This window comes from Strongylocentrotus purpuratus, unplaced genomic scaffold (genome assembly GCF_000002235.5).
Source record: "Strongylocentrotus purpuratus isolate Spur 01 unplaced genomic scaffold, Spur_5.0 spur5_scaffold_13, whole genome shotgun sequence".
NCBI classification, from domain to species: domain Eukaryota; kingdom Metazoa; phylum Echinodermata; class Echinoidea; order Camarodonta; family Strongylocentrotidae; genus Strongylocentrotus; species Strongylocentrotus purpuratus.
In genome coordinates, this window is record NW_022145598.1 from 21149739 (window position 1) to 21162216 (window position 12478).

General features: G+C 36.1%; 1 long non-coding RNA gene across 1 annotated transcript; it reads right to left on the reverse strand.

The window, feature by feature from the left end:
* Positions 1–246: 246 nt before the first annotated feature.
* On the reverse strand, positions 247–12049 carry LOC115923045. Its single transcript, XR_004063739.1, has 3 exons — positions 11948–12049; positions 1957–2128; positions 247–934 (listed from the first exon to the last, which is right to left on the reverse strand). It is a non-coding gene; the product is annotated as an uncharacterized LOC115923045 (long non-coding RNA).
* Between the last annotated feature and the right edge of the window lie 429 nt (positions 12050–12478).

Below are 12478 nucleotides of genomic sequence, written 5' to 3' on the forward strand. Positions count from 1 at the left end.
TTCATCTGATGCCTAAAATAAAATAATAATAATAATGATTCCGCTTTTATATAGCGTATGATGTCTCTAAGTGCTTTACAGATATATTATTACCCCGGTCATCAGATTCAGGCTTACCCGCACACTATGTATGCACATTCTCTACTTCCTGGGGATCATTCCAGCCAGGTGTCATTTTTACAAGTGCACACTTGCTCATCTAACCACATTAACTTTCGCATCCTACATACCGGTAGCTCTTTTCCATTTTCGTAAGGAATTTTGTACATCATAGGGCCGGCAGAAATACATCTCACTTTTCAGAATACCTACGCTTATTCTTTAGGGTGAGGTTTTGTGAGGTTTCCTCTAACAATAGTGGATGATCGACCTTTCACAAAAATTTGTAGTATAATGAAACAAATGGATATCCCACATTTATCAAACTACACACCCTATTTGTTTAACTTGTATAATCTTAAATTGTTTGCTCTAATTCAAACCCAAATTAAATATCATCAAAATACAGTGATATTGAGTTCTGTAAACTCTTAAAAATTACACTTTTTCAAATTTGTGTAACCTCCAAGAAACTTGCAAATTATTTTAAATAATTAAACCCTTTAGATATAAAGTGTGAAATTTTATAGTCATAGGTTCTGAAACTTCTTTGTAAGAAATCAAAATATAGCGCTCTTTTCGATTGCCACAGCAGGAGCTTTTTTTTTCAAATCAACACTAGTGAACACATATTTTTTTACTTGAGACAATTAAATATCTGGAATTAAACATTAAAAAAATATTCACTGAAAAATCTCCATTTAATGTCTCGTTGAATCAACCTTAACCTTAGGCTGATCATACCAAGGGCCATGCTATTAGCCTCTGCCAGGTCCCTCTCAGTGCGTGTGTGAAGCTGCGTAGACCTTGTACTTAAAGGGATCCCATATGAAATCTGTTGGTTTGAAAAATAAAGAACAGAGCTTCCATTTATTTTTTGGTCTCAAGAACAGTGTGAACAGTGCTAACAATAATATATCTTGGAGTACAATTCATTCAAATGTCTACAATTTCTTCCGAGATGAATTTTTTCCCTATCATACCATACCATACTATCATATCATATAATATAATATACAAATATTGTCTAGTATTAAGTATTCTACAATTGTTGTAATCTTGTACCTGTACACTGTATTGCCAATACTAACAAATGGAAAGGTTCACATTGTTTTTCCCCAATAATTATCTATAACATAACAATCTATAAATTGTATTATATGCAATGCTCTACAATTTCTATGTGGATAAGTCACAGTACAGCATATATCAAATGAAATGACTTTCAGGAACAAAACAATAACAAAGTTGAGTTATTATCATATACTAGTATATATTCTAAGTAAAGACAAATATACTCAAGAGTTTGGTTTGATCGGTCATTTTCATACCGTAAATACATTTCATGCAAAAACATCTTCTTTACCTGCCTCTTAATAAATCATTTCATTCTCCTGCTTTGAAAAATTGTATTTCAATAATAAACACTTTCAGAATACCAATACCACACATTACGTGTTGTTAGGTCAGGCAGGCCATAATGTTTACCCAACCTACATGTAGCAACAACTAATCCTCACAATTTGCATTCTGACTACCGGTATTGAGGTACAATAATAGAAAACAGGTGAATGTACATGTACATGTAATAGCTCATCGCAAGGTACACGTACATGTATGTTTACATTTGAATACATTTTGAAAATTGTCTACTACATGGGCATATTAGTCAATTATGATCCAAAAGCATCAATTTTTACATCCATTCATTGAAAAACTACATTGTACATGCATGCAGCACTTAATAGCCATCAATAAAAAAAATTGTGAAAAAATGGGGTAGGAGTCTTAAATACATGTACCTTGATCATTGAACACCCCTAAGTTTTTGTTACAATCCATCTACATTGTACATACCTCATAGATTTGCTGCTACTGTTACACTGGATCAACTTGATCTACCACTTTTTTCAAAGGATAATCAAGAGCCCCTTCTCACAATCGGTGGAGTACACATGCCATTTCTCCTTTATCTTGACAGTGACCTTGTGCCTTTGCGTTGATTGTCATCAAGTGTCTACCTGCCCCTCTGAAAAATGAATAAGCATTTTAAGAATTATAAAATTATATCAAATATCTAACATATCATACAGATTACATTACAGGATCAAAAGAAAGTATTCTTATAATATTTCAGTACACTACATACATGTACAGTACTGTATGTGTAGGTGATAGATCAATATGTCTACATGTGTACATGCTAAACCAATTAGAAATTTATTTGACAAAGCCAAAGAAATCCATGTTATGTAAGCAAAGGATATACAAATCTTCCAATAAATATTTGCGAAAAGCATCTCAAGTATACAAAACAGTGATAATTACACAAATCTTGTGTATGTGAATATTGTTGAAGATGTACAGTACATGTACATGTACACCCTGTATAGGAGGCAATTCAAATTTCATAAGAATGTGATTCAATCTCTGTATGACCATAGGATTGAATGTACATGTACATGTACAGAGTACTACAAAAAATTGCCACATTAAAGCTAATGTCAAAAGGACTTCACAGAGGATTTGAAAAGACTAAAATGTGATTTAAGTTTCATGAGCTGCTATGTAAAATGATTCAGCAGTGTACTGGAGTACTAGCACTATTCTAAAGGATTTTCTCAGTGTCACATTATAAGACATTATACAAAGCAATATTTTTGAATTTTTAACTAACAATTTCCTACTCGATTTGGTTTTCCTACATTCTTGTATGGCTGGTAGTTTGTCTATCCACAACATGTACTCTCTAGGTGAAATTTTACAGGAACCAGTAGTGAATTTGATCTTTGTTTGCTTTATTACCTTCATGTATACAGTAGCAGGTAATTTTACATGTACTTGTACCATGCATTAAAATGCATATTTGCCCGGTCCGCAAACTAACAGTTTTGAGCGGGCAATATTTCCTGATAGTTTCTCTCTTTCGGGTTTCACCATTCACTTTGAGTACAAAGATTGTGTTCCATATTGGACCTTTCAAACAGCTAAAATCGCCGCAAAGTTTGAGCAGACTATCATGCGGCGCTGTAGTAGGGTATAGTGACCGTACGTGATTCACAAATGAATAGGTAATAATTATAATCTTTTGGGAGATACAGTGATATGCATTTATATGTACATGTATTGCCCTTACTGAATCAGTGAAGGCAATACAGGGTGTATTACCTTGTTTCTCCCTCAAGGCCAGTAATATTATGTAAATGACAATCATGTTAAGCTCCAATTAATGACAGGTTATGCCAAACTATACCATTTGAGAACCCTTCATCCCAAATCTTCTACATAGGTGAATTTCACATATCTTGGGGGCAAAGAATGTGATCCATAATACATGTAGCTATTCATAACCATGTACAGTATCATCATGATATTCAAACTACATGTATCATATCAAATGTAATACATACCAACATATTTGATTTAGAGAGGCTGTGTTGTTGTGAGGAAAAGTTTTTGCCCTGAATTTTTGTTAACATTTTTATTTACATAAGGGTGGTGTTGATATGCTTACTATTATTTACATAAATAGAAAATGAATTAATGTGACACCTACATGTACAGGGTGTATATCAAGATTTTTTTCTCAAAACTATTGCAGCTACAATGTACCATTTAAAAAAAAGGTAGGCTATTTGCTTAGAAGTCAGGGTCAGCAAGACAACCATTATTGGAAGACATTGGAAGATCACATTACCAAAACAAAGTATTCAGAATTTTGAACCACATTGCTCACTTCATCACTGTATGGAAAGAGAATGACTACCGGTAGTCTGATTTGATTTACATTTCTTTAAATATAGCCCAAAAGAATACTGGTACTATTTACATGTTCAGTGAGATGGAGAAAGGGAATGGCCCATCAATCGTAACTGATACCACTTAAATCTATAATGCAGCCTCACAGCTCACTGAACATTGTATAATAAATTGAAACAGGATTTTCCAAAGATTAGAATTTTATACTACTCAAAATAGTAGGCTTTTGACCACTTCTATTGCAGGTACAGGCCATAGTTCATCCATACTTCAGAGTTGAAGCTGCCAGGAGAGGAATTTAATCTATTTCTTTTTATTAGTATACAAATGTTTTAATTTTCTAATTATACCTCAGATCAAAACCTGTTTTGCTTTAAAAAGTGATTTGAAGAAAGACACTCGCAACCAATTTCAACCAAACTACCCGGTAGTAAATGGAGCTTCAAATTTAGATTGCATGTAAATGTCACAGATATTAAATATTTGAAGGAAATATGCATTTCTGAAACAATCCACCCTGTTTAGAAAGTTGGTTTTTGTTAATATCACTTATGAGAATATAATACTATCCTTTTTTATTCTGTAATACGTGTAGACCTATTTCTCTATGCAATGATACCCAATTGATTGTGGTGCTATTATTGAGAGTTATCATTTTGAGAGTTTCACCAGTTCTTTTGGATAACAAGACATCTGTTTAGGTGCAGAAATCTACAATCACTATGGAAATTAAGGACAAAGAAAGCGGACAAAATATACAGTTCCTCATTCTACCCTCAACAATTGCTATATATGGTAGACAAAGGAACATCCCTTCACTGCTATTATGTAAAAATGTGTAGAACAAAATGCATGTGACACCCGTTCTACAGATTTTTACATAATAGCAGTGAAAGGATGTTCCTTTGTCTACCATAGCAATTGTTGAGGGTAGAATGAGGAAATGTATATTTTGTCCGCTTTCTTTGTCCGTCATGTTCATTGTGAATTTCATTAATGTACATGTATGTATTTTAGAATCAACATTAATATTAAGAGTCACTATTTGTTTTGCAACATTGTCACTTACATGTATCATGTTTCCCATTCAGCAGTATACTGCACATATCAAAGTTACAAAATCCATATTATTTAGGCACCAATGTAAACAGAAATTCATTGGTTAAAGAATGTTATGCAATGCTATGCAAATGATGAATTAACAAACAACAAACTTTTAAAAGTACTCATACAATCATGTTGACAGAAAATTAAAATTAAAATTGCAGAATAGGCAAGGTCCTGAAGTTGGATGTCTTTTGATATTCTTGTCTACTGAAAATAAAGCTACAGGTATTTAAATTCTGTAATACAGCTTTTTGACAAAGCTTTCACAATAAGAGATAACATCATTTCCTACACTGCAAGACATAAACAATAAGGTGTCTTCATTTTTGTTGCCATGCATTAACAAATTGTGTTATGTTTTGAGCCTGAACTCATATCACAGAATGTTTGTTGTATGATTGCTAAATGTTGGTATTTTTATACACTCTACATGTAAAATGGATATTCATTATTCAACATTTGAAAAGTTCTTTAATACAATAATATCTCTAGGGTTGATAAAATGTTACACTTCTATTCAACATTAACCACAAAAACATTTTTAGCTGTTGGGTGAAATATTTGCTCACTGTGTTAAAAATATTTCTACTAAGAGTTGTTCAGTAATTGAAGTTATGAAAATAATACAGGTAATCACTATTCATTCCATATTGTTGTTAACCAATTGACCTAGCCAATGACTTTGACTCACTCCATATTTAAAAACATCATTACAATTTTTAAATATTGACTTTTGGATGATGAATGAAGTTTATAATGATGAATTTCATGGCTGTTTGATGAACAACACATCAGCAACAACATCAAAATATAGAGTTGTTATATTCAGTGTACAACTGCATGCTTCTGCTGCAAAGTATCAATAATGTTGTTGGATCATATAATATACCAACCTTTATAACAAGTTGAATCCGTAAATAAAGAAAGATCAGAGAAAAAATTGGTGAGAGTTTAAAAGAAAAAAAAAAAAAAGAAGGAAAGTTCAAAGAAATTGATTTAAAACAAGAAGAACAAAATTTTTAGAAAGTTGTAATCACTTAACATTCACAACCAGCAATGTACAATACCCTGTAAGTCATTCTACTGGGACATAATTGTAAATCTCCATTCGTTTCACACTTTTAAAACAAAGTTTCCAGTATACCAGTCCCTTTTCTCTCAGAGCTGTACTAAAAATATATTCAGAGAGCTCAATAGGTCCTCCAAAAATGAAGAGGTTCTATCATAGTCATATTACATGTGCAAGTGTTGAATGATATTGGTCCAACATTACATCACTATACATGCCCAATCATCAATTCAAAAATTTGAAATTCATATACAGACTACAAATTTCAAACATTAAAACCTTACTTATTACTTGTCTGAGTTTGTTCAAACTTTCACCAGCCTGCTTCTAAATTTTTTCTGTTTCCTTCAGAGCATCTTACTTTTAGGGTTACATTTCCCATAAAAAAACTATTACTATCAATACTTGCTAATGGCTCTCATTACCTTTAATATCTTTACTAATTAGATAAAAAAGGGTCACAAAATAAGCATTAAAATTGTAACTTCAAATACGGTACTCTTTTGGTGTTGAATAACTTGAACACCAAGTGTCATGTGATGGTTTAAAGGCTTTAACCTTTTTACCAGGCAAGTCTTCAATAATATTCCAATTACCGGTATTTATACAATATCTTTTATTGTCATTAAATTGTTTCTGGAATTAGTGCTGTGAGTTTAGTGTGTAATTTCCATTCAGTGCACACAGCCAGTTTATCTTTGCGTGTACACAGTTATGACATTTACCAAAAACAAAAGCAGTATTTCAGCTAGGTACATTTGTACATGTATAGTATGTTGTACAGTACATTTACGACCAGCAATCCAGCGCGCATTCACAACAACCATTTTCTCTGTAAAGTTGTTACAGTAGTAACAGTACTGCACACAAAATCATCATGCTCATGGAATAGTCAGACCGCAATGATTGACATATTAGCGAGTTTTCGCTCAGCAACATACAGACCTTCGCGGACGCAGAGCACTCAGGTTTACGGCCGTCGCATACAGACTGCCCTCAATACAATATGTGGTTTTGCTTTTCGGTGAATGCGTACGTATTTCTACGGAGGTATTGCATTTGCAATGCCATTAGGCAATTTTTGTAATGTAACCAAATTTAATGCAAACGTCTTTGTGAAGTGCCTCGATACAAAATATTTCTTTCACCTGATAAGGATAATAGTATTTCAATAGACAGAATCCAAACTGCATACATTAGTTGTTGCCAGTTCGACAAACATTAGGGGTATTTCGCAAGCTAATTGCGGACAGAGAATCTGCGGTTCGTGTGCAAAATCAAGAAGCTACTATAGTAACAGCAGGGTGATCGCTGAGGTACTGAAATCAAGAACGGGTTTTGGCCAAATCTATGGGCGTTCTCAATGACGCCCCAAGTGAATAAACAGCCAATCAGCAAGCTTGTACCAAAGATGGTTATGAGAATTTTGTCGTCTAATAACGAAGGATGACGAATTTTAACGGGCGGATCTAGCTTCTTTTCTATGGCGTGGGCGGGCGGGGTTGACATTTGAAAAATCGCACCAACCAATATTTTGCTTAGTGGGGGGTAGGGAGCACTAAAATTTGTTTTCAATTTGAAAAAAGTGCCAACCAATATTTCGGGGGGGGGGGGGGGGGGAGAGGTAGAAAGCACCTTGGCCAGCCAAAGGGGGGATTTAAACCTCCTAACCCCCCTAGATCCGCCCCTGGCACAAAGGACTCTTCGGTGAATTTTGTTTCTTCCGATTATTGTTTCTGAACAGTAACAACATGAATATGGATATATGAATTGTTTTAAAACTTGATGATAAATTATTGTTGAAATTTGATAAAAAGCCGTTTTGTGGCTTGGTTGAGACAAGTTGTGCTAGTCCTGTAGTCCCGTCTGTACTGTATTGCGTTGAAGGGAACAGGCCATTTTCGTAATGTAATCAAATTTAATACATACTGTACGTCTTTGTGAAGTTCCTCAATACAAATTATTTCATTCACCTGTCTAGGATTCGCAATAGTCAGAATGCAAACTGCATGTATTAAGTGTGGCAACAACTAATGTATGCAGATTGGATTCTGTCTATTTAAATACTATTATTATCAGGTGAATGAAATGGTTTGTATCGAGGCACTTGATTCACTTGGGGCGTCATTGAGAACGCCCGTAGATTTGGCCAAAACCCGTTCTAGATTTCAGGGCCTCAGTGGTCATCCAACTGTTACTATAGTATCTTCTCGATTTTGCACACGAACCGCAGATTCTAATTCCGCAATGAGTTTGAAAAAAATTGCCTATTATTATTACCATGACGGCAAGAGAAAAGACTCAATGGCATTGGAAAAGTTGTAACTGTACAGGTGTAGTAACCATACTGCACACAAAACCATTGCGCTCGCTGGAAAGTTAGATCACAATGATTGGCATTGTTTGCATGATGACAAGAGAAGAGACTCAACGGCATTGAATCAAAATCGTACAGTGTATGGAAATGATTATTCAAGGAAGTAGCAGTGGAACTTAAACTTTATTTTTAGACTGATGACATTTTTGTGAAATATTGACTTCAGACTCTTATAATGCTGAAAAACAGGTGATTATTTGTTCTTCGTTTATCTGTTGTGTAGTGGTGGTTCGTGCCTATACACGGTCGCAGCACTATTCTGGATAATAATTTAGTCTGGTTCTGCATAATAATTTATCAAATATCTTCTACACATTCTTACTTTTTTAAAATTATCTTCAGAAGCATTCATAGAATTCATTGCGTATCAACTATCAACCAAACTACATGTACAGTAACTCAAATGTCATCCAAGAATGGTGGTGTTGAGTTCATTCCTTTTTCTTTTCAGGAGATTTTTGTCCCCTTTAGGGCCAATTAAGTGTCATCATTGATTTGACGGTATTGAAGGACTCAGATGGAGGAGTTATTATGTGGTTACTTAATTGGAAAATTGGAAGTGATCAGTTGCATCACAATAAAGAATACCAGGAGTTATACTGGCACATACATGTACATCATTACATATTAGTAAAGATTTGTTCAATCAGAGATGCAGTCTTGTTTAATAGTTACCCTGGTATAGAAAATGTGAGTAACTCATACCAACAAAATCATTACCACTATTTGGCATACATGTACATGTACATGTACATGTACAAATATAAATATGGTCAATGTTAACATTAATCCTTATATACCGGTAATCATCTAGTGTATAAGTAAATGTTTGCATGTTTGATTTGGGTTTCTGAATATTTAACTACTATCAGCTTGCCAATTTGATTATTTCAGTAAAAAGAGATTCAATATCATCTGACTTGAGGAGGCGCAATAGCTCAGTCGGTAGAGCAGTGGTCTCGTAATCCGGTGACCCGGGTTTTAAACCAAGGCGATGTGCTAGTTTGGTAAGGCATTAATCCTCACTACCAGGTTCCTCGGAGAGGACCTAAATCCGTCGGCCGTCTGGTTGCTTACTTACAAACATTTATGCATTCTTAGCAGTCAGATAAAATAACCATCACATTGACCGAGTCATGATGTCATCTCTAACAGTAATGTCAAGAGAATCTGAAATACCGTAAACATGGCATAGTGTAACCTTGTTTATTGAACAATAATGAAGTACTTTCATGAATCCATGTTTCAGAGAAAGCTAGAGAATGAAACCTCAAATACTACCAATATATTCACCAATCTCATTAATTTCTATGGAGGTTCCTTGAGTGAAATAAGGTTATACATGTATGTTAATTTGTCCTAATTAGGAATTAAAAACATCTAAATTAGTAATACAAAATGTACGTTTTCTGCATGCAACAGAAAAACAAAATTAAGTATTCTTTTTTTTATCAATATTTATCCTCAAACACAACTTTTTTGAAAATCCTTGCAGAAATGTGTTTTAAATGACATCCTTGTCTTTCACATTATGATACAATTTAAGTGAAATTTTGTCATCAAATTTTTGGCAAATTTGGGGCTCCCAACACTTTAGAGGGGCTTTAAACTGCAAGGGAAATGTTCACTATGGTTCATTGTACAAGATATGTACCAGCCAAATATGTAGTTGGGGGTATGTATCTAAATTATCCATTGCAGGCAAATGATCAAGATCTTCTTTGCATGAGATTAGCTTTTTTACATTTTTGTTATAATTTATTAAGGGGATGAGTTCAATAACTCATCCTGACTTGTCCTCCCAGTGGTTTAGGATGGGATCTTGTTGCGGATAGCAGACCAGCATTTTTCTTTTGATAGGGTCTTCTTGGATTGATTTTTTCCAGTAAGTTTTCTTCCACTCAAAGACCAATGCACTTTGTATACAAGTTGAATTTAGCTGTAATTGGGCAAGATTTTGTCTCTATACATACAGATTAGTGAGGGGAGGCTATGCAATGCAGTTTGTGTGTGATCACCCATCTTAACTCGCACAGAAGCTTCAAGAAAAGCATCAGATAAGCTGAAAGTACATGTAAGTCCTTCTATTTCGATGTTCTACAATTAATGTTATTTTCATAGTACCGGTATAAGAAAATTAGATTCATTTTGTTTTCAATCATTTTTTTTCTATATCATTTTGTCTAGATTCTGGAGTAAATCTCTAATTGACCCCCCCCCCCCCCCAACCCCCTCCATTGTGCATATGCCAAGGATAACCGTAAATGTGTCGGTGTATGGGGAAGTTTGACAAATGTCAGTTTTATTTCAAAATTCCCCATACCAGACAGTTATTTCTGTCTATTGGCGAGAGAGATGCCAAGGCCAAAGGTCTCAATGACTGCTTTGAGGATGATTGCATCTGTGCCATATTGTTAGCACTTACAATTACATGTACACTGAATTCAGTTCCGTCGTGAGTAATTCTCCTGCTCGTTTGCTTGGAGTGACAAGATTTTGCGTGTATTTGTAGTATCACGTTCTTCAATGGCAGTTTGCATTCTTTCCATTTGTATTTTTTTCATTTGTAGAGGTGTAGATCTATGGACTTATTTTCAGCTTACTGTATCTGTCCAGCTCCAGTTTGTGAAGCTACTGAACTGTGCAGGATGGGTACGGCGCTCATGCACACACAAACTGCATTGCATAACCCAGGGCCGCCAACCCTCCCGCATTTGGAGGGAGTCATATGCCACCACACTCCTTTTCCCGCCGTCCCACCAGCTCGTAGCAGGAGACTCTCGCCAACATGCCCTTCCTCCTGCTCTCCCGCAAGCTCCTGGTTTATGAAAAAACCTCACGCCAGACGTGTAAAATAAACCAGCGTACTTGTATCATATGGATTTTGTTTGCTCATGGGGGGGGGGGGGGGGGGGGGTAGTGGGCACTTCTTACCCTTCCCTGTTGAGCTCCCCACAGCCACACTCAGTCAGCTCTGTATAGAGGCAGTCAGTGAATATGGAGGAGCCTGACGTAGTTATTTATCATGTTTAGATCTAGATCTATAGTATAGGCTACATGTAGCTAAGCCGAGTCTAGGCCTAGGCCTACACTGTAGTAATTAGTAGGTCTAGGTCCTAGAAGTCTATAGCAGAACAACCATAACCATTGATATCAGACTTTTCAGAGACCAAAGGCAAAGCAAAGGCAAGGCTTTCATCGGTCCAACATCAGGAACATGCAGGCTAGGTTCGCGCTCATCGATTGACGAGTGCTTGTACTAAAATGCATTAATTAACTGACTAACGAAGTTATAGTCTCATCTTCTTAGGCCACCGCCGGCAGGCGGCCTGGCAGGCGGCCTGGCAGGCGGCCTGGCGGGCGCAGCCGGGCTCAATTCATTCAACCAATGGTGGTGATTTGGGGCTTTCCCTAGCTCTAGTCTGGATACTGCGTTAGAAGCACACAGTTTCAACTAATGAAGCTATGATAAGATATATATATATTTAATCTACTACTCTTATTGACAACTAAGGAAAAACCAAAACAAACCTTACCTTAAAACATCTCGAAAACACCATTTTAGCGGCTTCTGTGGCGTGATCTGTCTTTGAGGAGGGCATGGGACGACGGATCGACGATGAACTAATAGTAATAGACTAGTCTAGTTCTAAGCACACGCAGACCGCTATTTGTGACATTAAGCTGATCAAGTGTGTCTCATGACTCTCATCTCGACTCCAACTGACCGTCGACCCTACGGCTATCCCCAGTGGCATATCTAAGGGTGGGGGGGGGGGGGGGGGGAGAGGGGGTCCCTCCCCCCTGGCCAAAAAACTGTTTTCAAATCAAAATGAAGACGGGCGTCCTCCCCTGGGGTGGGCACAAAAAAAGGGGGTGGGGGTGTTGATTTAAAAAAAAAAAAAGCAGTGCTCAATACCCCCCGCCCCCCCCCCCCCTCGTTGCTCGTGTGTCAATCACGGAACTTCCGTGGTGTCCATCAGAAAGATCACATAATGTTGTTGTTTTATAGTTTGTATTGGCGTGTATATTTAGACTGCAATAGTCTTTTCACAAGCTTGACGCAA